Here is a 10,253-nt window from a genome sequence, read left to right on the forward strand (position 1 = left end):
GTCCGGTCTCCGATTACTTTTCCTTTCTTACCTAATTCCATAATCCATATATTTAGAAATAACTAAATACCCTACATCTCGTGAGTAACCCGAAATCACTCGTCTTCTACCGAGTTCTCTTAAGCATAGCAGTGCTACCGCCCTACACATACTAGTATAAGGCCCAGGAAAACCTAGGGATCATGCAACTAAGGTTTCAAACAACTCCTGAAACATAATGCACAAGTAATAAGCATACATAGTGATTCATAAATTGAAATAGTAGGACATGCACCGGGGCTTGCCTGGGATTAACACTAGGTCAGTGTTTGTTAGATGACACTCGCTTGGCGAGTATTCCGGTCCAAGCATGTACTCCTGGTTCTTTGCCTCTTCTGAATATGTCCACCAAACATCATCTTCGTGTTCGGTTACAATATCACGTCCTTCACGTGGTTCATCTATCGTACCTAAATGAGGTGCAATAATGCATATGTATGAATGCACAGAGGTACAATAGACAATGCATCAAAAAGAGCAAGCAAGACAGACACAAGGTCACGACTGAGCATCCATAAGCATGAAGGTCATGAGCTATCTTTAGCAACCATGCAAATAATATCAAGTTTAAACAAGAGTTGCATGAGCAACATCTAACATGTCATACATGACTTATGATCACCAGAAAACATAGCATCCAACCCCAAATTAATTTATTTAAAGCCTTTCTTAATTTATTTAGATATTAAGACATATAGGCATATATATATTTTAGACCAAAATAACATCATACAAGGGTAGTGGAATCACATTTTCCATTTTTACACATTTCTATTATTTATAAACTATTTACTTAGCATTCAACAAGTTAAATCAAAAACTCGGTCATACTGTCCTCAATGAACTTGAAATTTTTACCACAGTGCACACATCACAATAATAGCCTACCATAAAAATTTCATATCATTTAGAGCACTATAACTGCAGTTATGAAAAAGACAAGCAACACTAGCATTAAAACCTTAACAAGATGTTTTGGAATCCTTGTGAGTAGATCTATGCAGTGGAATCATAATATGATGGGTGTTAGTTGAAAATGATATGAAATTTTTATGGTAGGCTATTATTGTGATGTGTGCACTGTGGTAAAAATTTCATATCATTTAGAGCACTATAACTGCAGTTATGAAAAAGACAAGCAACACTAGCATTAAAACCTTAACAAGCATAAATCTATTTTTACAGTAAATATTTTCAACTAACACCCATCATATTATGATTCCACTGCATAGATCTACTCACAAGGATTCCAAAACATCTTAAATTGCTATTTTACGATTTTTCTACTATTTTCTATGGATTTTCAAAGTTCCAAGCGATTTGGTCCCTGAAACACTATTCCTATGAGTCTATGACATTGCAGAAAACCCCCTGCACTAGTTTGAATTGCTGCACGAAGTCCCTAGTCGCGAGTTGAAGCAGAGCAGCAAGGGGAAACGACGATTCCGGCGATGGGGATGCTTCCCGGCGACGAGGGAGGGGTGGAGGAGCATGAGGGCGACGAGGACTACCTGTAGGTGGGCTTGGTTGGGGTTGGGGGCGACCGGAGAGGCGCCGACGGCGGGAGCAGTGAGAGGCGGCGCTCGGCGCGGCGTGCAGCGGTGCTCTGGCGAGGGAGGGCGGCGGTGGGTAGGCTGGTGAGCATCAGCAAGTCGAGAGCGACCCATTCCGAGGGTCGGTTTGGGCGGAGGAGAACCGAGGAAGGGAGCTCGACGTGCGGGTGGTCTGGGCGGCGGCGGCGGGTTCTGTTCCGGTAAGCTGGTGGCCGGAGCAGTGGTCTGGTAATTCGGGGAGGTGCCATAGGAGGTGGTGAGTGCGCCTGGAGGGTTGGTGGAGGTCGGGGCGAGCTCAGACGGCGGCTCGTCGTGGGGGGTCGGGCGGCAACCATGGCTCTGCTCTGCTCGCGCACGCTCGAGCTGGAGAAAGAAAGAAGGGAGAGGAAGAGAGCTGGCGGTGCGAGATACTTCTGGAGAGGGGTAGAGAGACGTGCCGGGCTTGGTCTGCTAGTCGATTGGACACACGGCGATGGACAGACGCCTGCAACCGCGTGGCGAGCTGCTGCTACTGCCACGATTGAACTGAACCAAGGTTCAGTGTCCATGGCCGGCAAAAACAGCGAGTTTGAGCCTTTGTTCCTCCCAAAATCATATTGCAACATTTCAATCGATCAATACAAAAGTTAAAGATAGACTATAGGGCTACATTTGTTGTATAGAAACTTTGTTGATTAGATTGACAGATTTTGAAGAAAAAGGGACCAAAGTCTCGGAAAAACACGAGTTAAGACTGAACGTCACATATAGGAACTTACTCGATTTGTCTGATTTTGGTCTCAAATTTAAACAGTTTAAAAACTCGAACTCACATCCTTATCATATCTGAGTTGGAGAGCAATGATAGGGCTACAACTCTTACTTTGGTCGTTTAGCAAGTTACTAAGCAAATTTAAAATAAAACACATCTGAACCTTAGGGTTCAGACATGCCAAACATAACTTAGGCAAAAATTCTGAATCTTGAAGAAACAGCTGTTTGACCAGATTTTGACTAAGATTTTAACCATTTATATATTGTTTTCATACGTGCTTATCATGCTAAGTAGAAATATCATTAGATGGACAACAAGTTCCATTTTGGCTAAAAGTTTAGTGCTTAGGAAAAATAAATTTTAAAGGCCGCTCAAACAAGGCTACTTTGAATTAAACAAAGACTTCATCATTTCATGTAATTAGATGTTTAAATTAGAAATTTTAATTGGTTTCTCTTTGAAAATTTGTTCCAGGATGATAAATGCGCCATTTGGTACTCAAAACAAATTTTTAACACAAATTTACTATCTTTCATATTTATGCATTTTTAATATTATTTAATTGTGGAATTGTATAAACTCGTGCTAGGAAACATTATAAAAATAATTCAACATTATATGTATTAAAATGCTATATAAATTTATTAAATGTCTCTATACATGAATGAATTAGTGCTAATGATCATGCTAAGCATGTGACTAACCCTAATTACCAGTAATTAACACCTGGGGTGTTACAATCATGAAGGAAACAAAAGGCTGCCGACCAACATGCATGGGCGCCACAGCCACTGCCACTCGACCTAAATTGGTAACAATGAAAATATCAGCGAATCCCATCACCATCTGGATCGGGATACAGTGTCGTAGTGCCCCATTTTCGCTCGGCGTGTCCTCGTATACTCCAAGCGGTAGCCTTGTAGGCTTCGCGAACAACAAGAGTATACCAGTTCTGGAGTATACGTTGTACAAGTGTATCAGAATACGAGGCTACCTGACGCGAGATGCAGCGCCGTCCTCGACGTTCCTCTGCGAAATTAAATGCCGGTGCAAGCGTGAGAGCATGTGCTAGGCGGCTGCTAGTGCTAGCTCTAGTGAAACGCGAGATGTCGCTGTCACGTTGTAAGCGGAGGCAAATATAATAAGTGTGGTACTGTATTATTAATTTATTATTGGTGCTAGACCATGGATGCTTATCCTCAAGGCATAAGATAATCCAGCGATAATGAGGGCAGCGACTGCAGCGAGATGATCGATCATGGATGGTTGGTTGGCTCGCTGCTTTCTTTGGCCTTCAGCGATAGCAATAGCATACATCCCCACTATTGTACTACGCTACAGCTTTGTATAAACCTCGTTTCCCCGCTCTTAAAACAAAGTCTACAAGTTTGTCTTCCTGCCCTCCAACAAGTCTACAAGTTGGAACAAATACGTCAGAGCCCCATCTTTGTATATTTTGTATTCCAATTGCAGCTGAAAAATGTAATCAATGATTATGAATTGATTGTTGATTGTTAATTGTTAATGTCAACTAAATTAGAAATTCAAAATTTCAATTAAATTGTTGGGACCCTCCTCACAAAAAAGAGGAGCCCTGCAAAAATAGGCGTATGCTGCTTGTTGCAGCGGCACATGGTATTATTTAGTAAAAGGCGAAAGAATAGTTCGCTATGCACAGCTGCGTGCTGTTCCCTGGGATCCTTAGTTCATCCAAATAGCAGGACTCGCCGTTGGCTTTTACTTCGGCAAGCGATGTGGGACTAATTAAAGCAGAGCGCCCTCATGATCTAGTCATGTGTATTGCTTGTGACGGCCGCGGATGTGGCCGGTCCACTGTGTAAAGGATGCGTCTGCTGCGGGCTGGACGCTACGGTGCCATGCCAGGCATGCCGGCCCAAGGCCGCGCGGCAGCCATTTCGCCCGTGCCTCCAGCCCAGCAATCCCGCAATGAAGGCTCAGTTCTAGCGCGGTTTTTTTATTTTTTTATTTTTTATTTTCGTTTTTTAAAAAAATATATTTTTGATTTGAAAATTTACAGGAATATACCCCGGCCGCCCCGCTGCCGGGCGGCCAGGACCTGGCCGCCCGGCAGCGGGGCGGCGCTGGGGCTTTTGTGCAAAAACTTTTGCTCAAATAATTGCGCGCAGGTCCCTGGGGCCGGTCGCCCGGCAGCGAGGCGGCCGGCCCCCCCTGGCCGCCTGGCAGCTGGGCGGCCGGCCCTGGCCGCCTGGCTGTTGGGCTACCGGCTCTCCCACACTTATATAAGGGTTGGTTGGTCCCCCCACCCCTCATTTGCATCACTAAAATTCCAGAAACCAAGAAAAAGAGAGAGGGAGGGAGAGAGACGAAGCCCTGCCGGATTTTCGAACCGGCGACTGCAGATAACCAAAATTCTTCTACGCTTTACAAATAGATTATGTTGTAATTATTTTTATTGAAACAGTAGATTAGCAATCAATTTAATATCATGATTGTGTGTCCAGATATGTCGAGCAAACTTCGTTTTCAAGTTCATTATGGTGACTACTATAATTCTCATGATTCGTATGGAGTAGATCTATCAGCTTTTGAACGAAGAGAGTGCGGAATAGATAAACCCTTAGAGAGGAGTTTTGGTTCCATACGCAAATGGCTTCACGAGATATTCAATGTGAATCCAAAGACTCATTTCCTAACCGTTCAGACAGTGACAAATTGAGAAACTGAAAGGGAATTTTTGGGAGTTGATGCTTATAGCAAACACCGAAGAATGGCGGACTTACATGCAAGCAGCTCTTGACCGCGGGTGGCCTCTTGCAATGCTAATTCAGATTCACCAGAAGGCAGCCCATTTCGGTGAAGGGTCAACAAGTACATCATCTCATATGAACCAAGTAGTGGAACAAGAAAATAAAGATCAGAACATACATGTCACAGAACCTAAGCCGCAAGTTATAGCTGATCAGGTAGGAGAAAAAGAAGATCAGAACGTGCATGTCATTCAACCTGAGCCGCAAGGTTTAGCTGATGAGGGGGAGCGGATACCTAGAATAGTGGAACCTGTACAGAATGAAGACCAAGAGGCTCGAATGATGGAAGAATATGGGGACTCATCAGACGATGAGGACTACCCGTTGCTAGGTGAATGGCGAGACAAGGGTTTTGGAAATCCAGTGATACAGGATATTAGGAGTAATGAGTACGAATACAGAGAGAATGAGGTTGTGCAGGGGCAAAGTATCCTAGCATTGAAGTTGTGAAAGATGCTGTGAAGCTTTGGGCTATATCGTTGAGGAAGGAATTCAGAGTTGTGAAGTCTAGCAGCAAAGAATATGAGGTAAAGTGTGTCAATGGCGATTGTACATGGCGAGTACATGCCTACAAGGGCAAGTACAATACACACTGGAAGTGTTCAATTGTTACACCACATACATGTAGATTAACTGCTGTTGCGCAAACTCACCGTAACATCAAATCCACTTTCGTGGCAAAGAAGATGTATGGGGTGATTCTGGACAAAATTGATTATGAGCCAAAATTGATAATTAGGGACATCGACGACCGTTTTCAATACAAAATCAGCTATGCAAAGGCTTCGCGGGCAAAACAAAAGGTGTTTGAGATGAGATTCGGCACATATGAGGCATCATATGATAACCTGCCTCATATGCTGTCAGCAATTGTGCAGAGAAATCCTGGAAGCGTGTCTCATACCTACATTGTACCGAGTTTAGATGGGGGGCCTGGGTTTCTGCGTCGTGCTTTCTTCTGCCTGGTGCATGTGTGAGGGCATTTATGTATTGTCTTCCTGTTCTATGTATTGACGGCACATTCTTGACAGGAAGATATAATGGGACAATACTGACGGTGATTGAAGTTGATTGCAACAAGCAGGTGGTTCCCATCGCCTTTGCTTTTGTTGAGAATGAGAACACAGAGAGCTGGTACTGGTTCCTTGAACGTGTGAAGATTCACGTTGTTGCTGGAAGGCCTGATGTTTGTCTCATCAGTGACAGACATGCAGGTCTTCTAGCAGTAATAAGGCAACTACATGAAGGAAGTCGAGGACAGCCACCTCTATGGCCAGATGTTGTGTGTAGGTGGTGCATAAGGCATATGGTTGCAAACTTTTATGAGCGTTTCAAGAATAAGGAACTTATGAATTTGTTCAAGAGATTGTGCACTCAGAATCAGCAGTAGAAGTTTGATGCATTGTGGCAGGTGCTAGATAACATGTGCGCCGAGCTGCTAAAGGAACATGCCTCAACCTCCAGCCGGAGACGTTCCGGCGGCGGACCTTTCACACAGTGGATTAAGGATGTACCTAAGGAGAAGTGGTCAATTCTATACGACACTGGTGGTTATCGATATGGGATCGAGACAACCAACCACGCAGAGTGTTACAATATGGTAATGCGTCATGTTCGTGGATTTCCTCTTGTTGGCATAGTTGAGTTCATCATGTACGGATGCACAAGGTACTTCAGAGAGCGGTACCAGGCAGCTGCTGTCTTACTTAATGATCCAGTAGTGATTTTTTGTGATAGGGTCACTAACTACATGAAAGAAAAGATTGGAAAGGCTCAATATCACAGAGTGGTCTCCATGGGCACAAAGGATCAAAGGTTTGAGGTTTCATGCAAGGACAGGACAGGGCAGGGTGTCCGCAAACAAAGGGTCATTCAGGATTGCTTGATAACGCCGGAAGGCAGGGTTTTTTGCAGATTCAGAATCTGGGTTGGATCCTGGGGTTTTTGTTTCACAATATTACAGAAAAGAAACCGCTGTGCACATTTGGGGCCATGAGATATATGGCATAGGCAGTCTGGGATCATTCACTACACCAAATATCTCTCCGATGTACATTTCCAATCCAGATGTTAGGAAAGGGGTAGGTCGACGGCAGACACTTCGTATCCGTAACGGAATGGATGAGTCTGAGGCAGGAAAGAAGAAAAAACGATGCAACCTGTGTGGAGCAGATGGTCACACTTAAAAGAAGTGCCCTAAAATGCAAGAAGATAATGCTGGTGCTGAGGTTGGACCTTCTGGAAATCCCACCGATGGATTGCCTCCGGATTTTGGAGCCCGTCGCGTCTAGATTTCGTTATGTGTGCATATGTATTTGAACCAGATGTATGGATATGTATTCCGACCTGTATGTGATAATTACATTTCGTTATGTATGGATATGTATTTGCACCAGATTGTAGCATGTAATATTACGAAGGTATTCGTGTAGTAAGATTTCTTGGTTGCAGTTCTAAATGTGTAGGTTGGTTCAATTAGATTGCTCACTGAATGTAGTGTACTGAAAATAGAAGGGTAGTTACGAATCATAAATTTTCGGTTTGCAATACAATTTTGTAAACAATACTACGATTACAAAGCAGAGGCCTAAGGCGTTCGTACTACTAGGTACTTGAACAATGAAAAGCATGGCATGTGCAACACGATAACCTCGTGTTGTGAGTAAACCTAACATCCCTTAGGAAATGTAAAATGCCGGGATTACATGGTGGTGCTTTACTGAGTGCACTGGGGATATTTTCCCTTCCTAATAGCTTCAGACCCTGCTTCCTTAGCACGGCAGGCCCTCTCTCGCTTCCTCTCCCTATCAGCTTCACGTTCCTCTGCCTTCTGACGTTCCACTTCTGCAATCCTCTTCTGAATCTCTTCATGGTTTTTCTTGTGCTTCTCCTCCATCTGTTCTTCATGCAGCATTCGTTGCCACCTTTGTGCAGCCCACCTTGCTTGACGCTCCACGTGGTCCTTATCCTGCTGAGATTGCTCGGTGTCTAACCACTGCACGAAATCACATAGAGGCGGTGGAGTCTTTCCCCAAATCATGTTAGAAGTCATTACTATATCTGAAAGTGACAAACTCTGATAGTGTTTTGTAGTACCTTTGCTTGGTCCTTGCCGTAATGCTTGGGCGGGTAGTACTCGTAATTCTCGCACATGAAGAACCTCTTGCCAAAGTCGTCCCCCAAAACCCTTGATTTCATTAGTTTGCACAAGGATCCGTAAAAACACATAGGCACCTGGACTTCTTGGGAGACTGTTTCCGTCACCTTACTCCATGGAATGTAGGTGGATCCTGAGGATGCCATGGTGTTGAGCCCTGGCAATCACAAGTGAGCAATCAGATTGCTAATATACTATATCAACGCTAATCATTATCAGTAACTACACCTAAATGTACCACTAATCACTCCTAATAATAATTAAACTGATTGCTAAACTACTGTTTCAACAAAAAACTTTCTACAATTTTCTAACATTTTCTAATTTTTTTTAATATTATCTTCCAATTTTTAAGACTTTCTAATACTTCTCTAACAATTTTCTAGTACTTTCTAATACTTAATCTAACACTAAATGTATTGTATCAACGCTAATCATTACAAGTAACTGCACCTAAATGTACCACTAATCACTCCTAACAATAATTAATTTGATTGCTAGTCTACTGTTTCAAAAAAAATAATTACAACATAATCTATTTGTAAAGCGTAGAAGAATTTTGGTTACCTGCAGTCGCCGGCTCGAAAATCCGGCAGGGCTTCGCCGCTCTCCCTCCCTCCCTCTTCTTTCTTGGTTTCTGGAATTTTAGTGATGCAAATGAGGGGTGGGGGACCAGTCAACCCTTATATAAGGGTGGGAGAGCCGGCCGCCCAGCAGCCGGCGACCGGCCCCCAGAGACCTGCGCGCAATTATTTAAGCAAAAGTTTTTGCACAAAAGCCCCTGCCGCCCCGCTGCCGGGCGGCCAGATCCCGGCCGCCGGGCCGCCCGGCAGCGGGGCGGCCGGGGTATACTCCTGTAAATTTTCAAATCGAAAATATATTTTTGTAAAAAACAAAAATAAAAAATAAAAAAACGCCGGTTCTAGCCTTCTAGGAGTATTACAATCAAAGTTTTCAATGGGCCGCCTACCTAAGCACAATCTGGACTGTGTCCGGCAAATCCTTTCTTTTTAGGAATGTTGACAGCTTCGCGTGCACCTGCGCTCCCAGTTGTACTCGCCTCTGGCACTGTTTGGCTTATGTTCTCGGCAAAGTCGTAGCCTCTGCTTCCCACTTCATCAATATGATAAGAGTAGCAGTAAAGAGTAGTGCCAAATAAGATGAGCTATGCTTTTTTTCCTTCTTCCCAACGTCCATGCTGGCTATGCTGGAAGAAAATTGATGGATGCATCCGAAATAGGCCAGCCAGGGTGTGACACAACCTTTCAGCTTGAACAAGCTAGGGAATTGTATGACATGGAACGCGTTGACTTGTAATCTGTTAGGACAAGCTAGGGAATTGCAATCCTTGCTCCTGCTCCTCACGCGTATAGAGAGAGAGAGAGACGCGGCTGGGGAATCGGGGCAAAATCAAAGTCCATGGTGTGTTTAGATCCTATAAAAATTTGGACGAAATCCACTATAGTAATTTTTAAATAAAGATTAAAAAGAACTAAATATGATCTAATTATAAAGCTAATTACACAGATGGACGGGAAATCACGAGACGAATCTATTAAATCTAATGAATCCGTCATTAGAGATGTTTACTTAGCACGACATTATCTAATCACAGTCCAGTTAGGTTTAAAGATTCGTCTCACAATTACACCCGGAGATTGTGGAATGAGTTTTGTCAGATATTCACATTTAATATCTCTAATCAGTGGTCGAACGTTCAAAGGTACTGTAGCACATGAAAAAAATTTGGGGCCTCGAAGATAAGACTTGATCGGAAAAAGAACAACTATAATATGCCCATCACATGATGGTAAGAGCACCTTGCGTTGGGCATGCAGTGGGCACCTTGATTTGATAAGCAAGCAATATTTGCAGTGGGCACTTGCATTGGGCATGCTGCATGCAGGGCCATCCAACTAGAAATTCGGCATGTTCGATTCTTGCTGTCAATATCTATCACA

At 43.5% G+C, this 10,253-nt stretch overlaps 1 long non-coding RNA gene and 1 other non-coding gene across 2 annotated transcripts; both read right to left on the reverse strand.

The window, feature by feature from the left end:
- Positions 1-283: 283 nt before the first annotated feature.
- LOC120703297 lies at positions 284-2,020 on the reverse strand. The gene is made up of 2 exons (XR_005686870.1): positions 1,197-2,020; positions 284-1,000 (listed from the first exon to the last, which is right to left on the reverse strand). It is a non-coding gene; the product is annotated as an uncharacterized LOC120703297 (long non-coding RNA).
- A 1,897-nt stretch (positions 2,021-3,917) lies between these two features.
- LOC120658452 lies at positions 3,918-4,036 on the reverse strand. Its single transcript, XR_005668664.1, has one exon. It is a non-coding gene; the product is annotated as a U5 spliceosomal RNA (small nuclear RNA).
- Between the last annotated feature and the right edge of the window lie 6,217 nt (positions 4,037-10,253).

This window comes from Panicum virgatum, chromosome 1K, assembly GCF_016808335.1.
Source record: "Panicum virgatum strain AP13 chromosome 1K, P.virgatum_v5, whole genome shotgun sequence".
NCBI classification, from domain to species: domain Eukaryota; kingdom Viridiplantae; phylum Streptophyta; class Magnoliopsida; order Poales; family Poaceae; genus Panicum; species Panicum virgatum.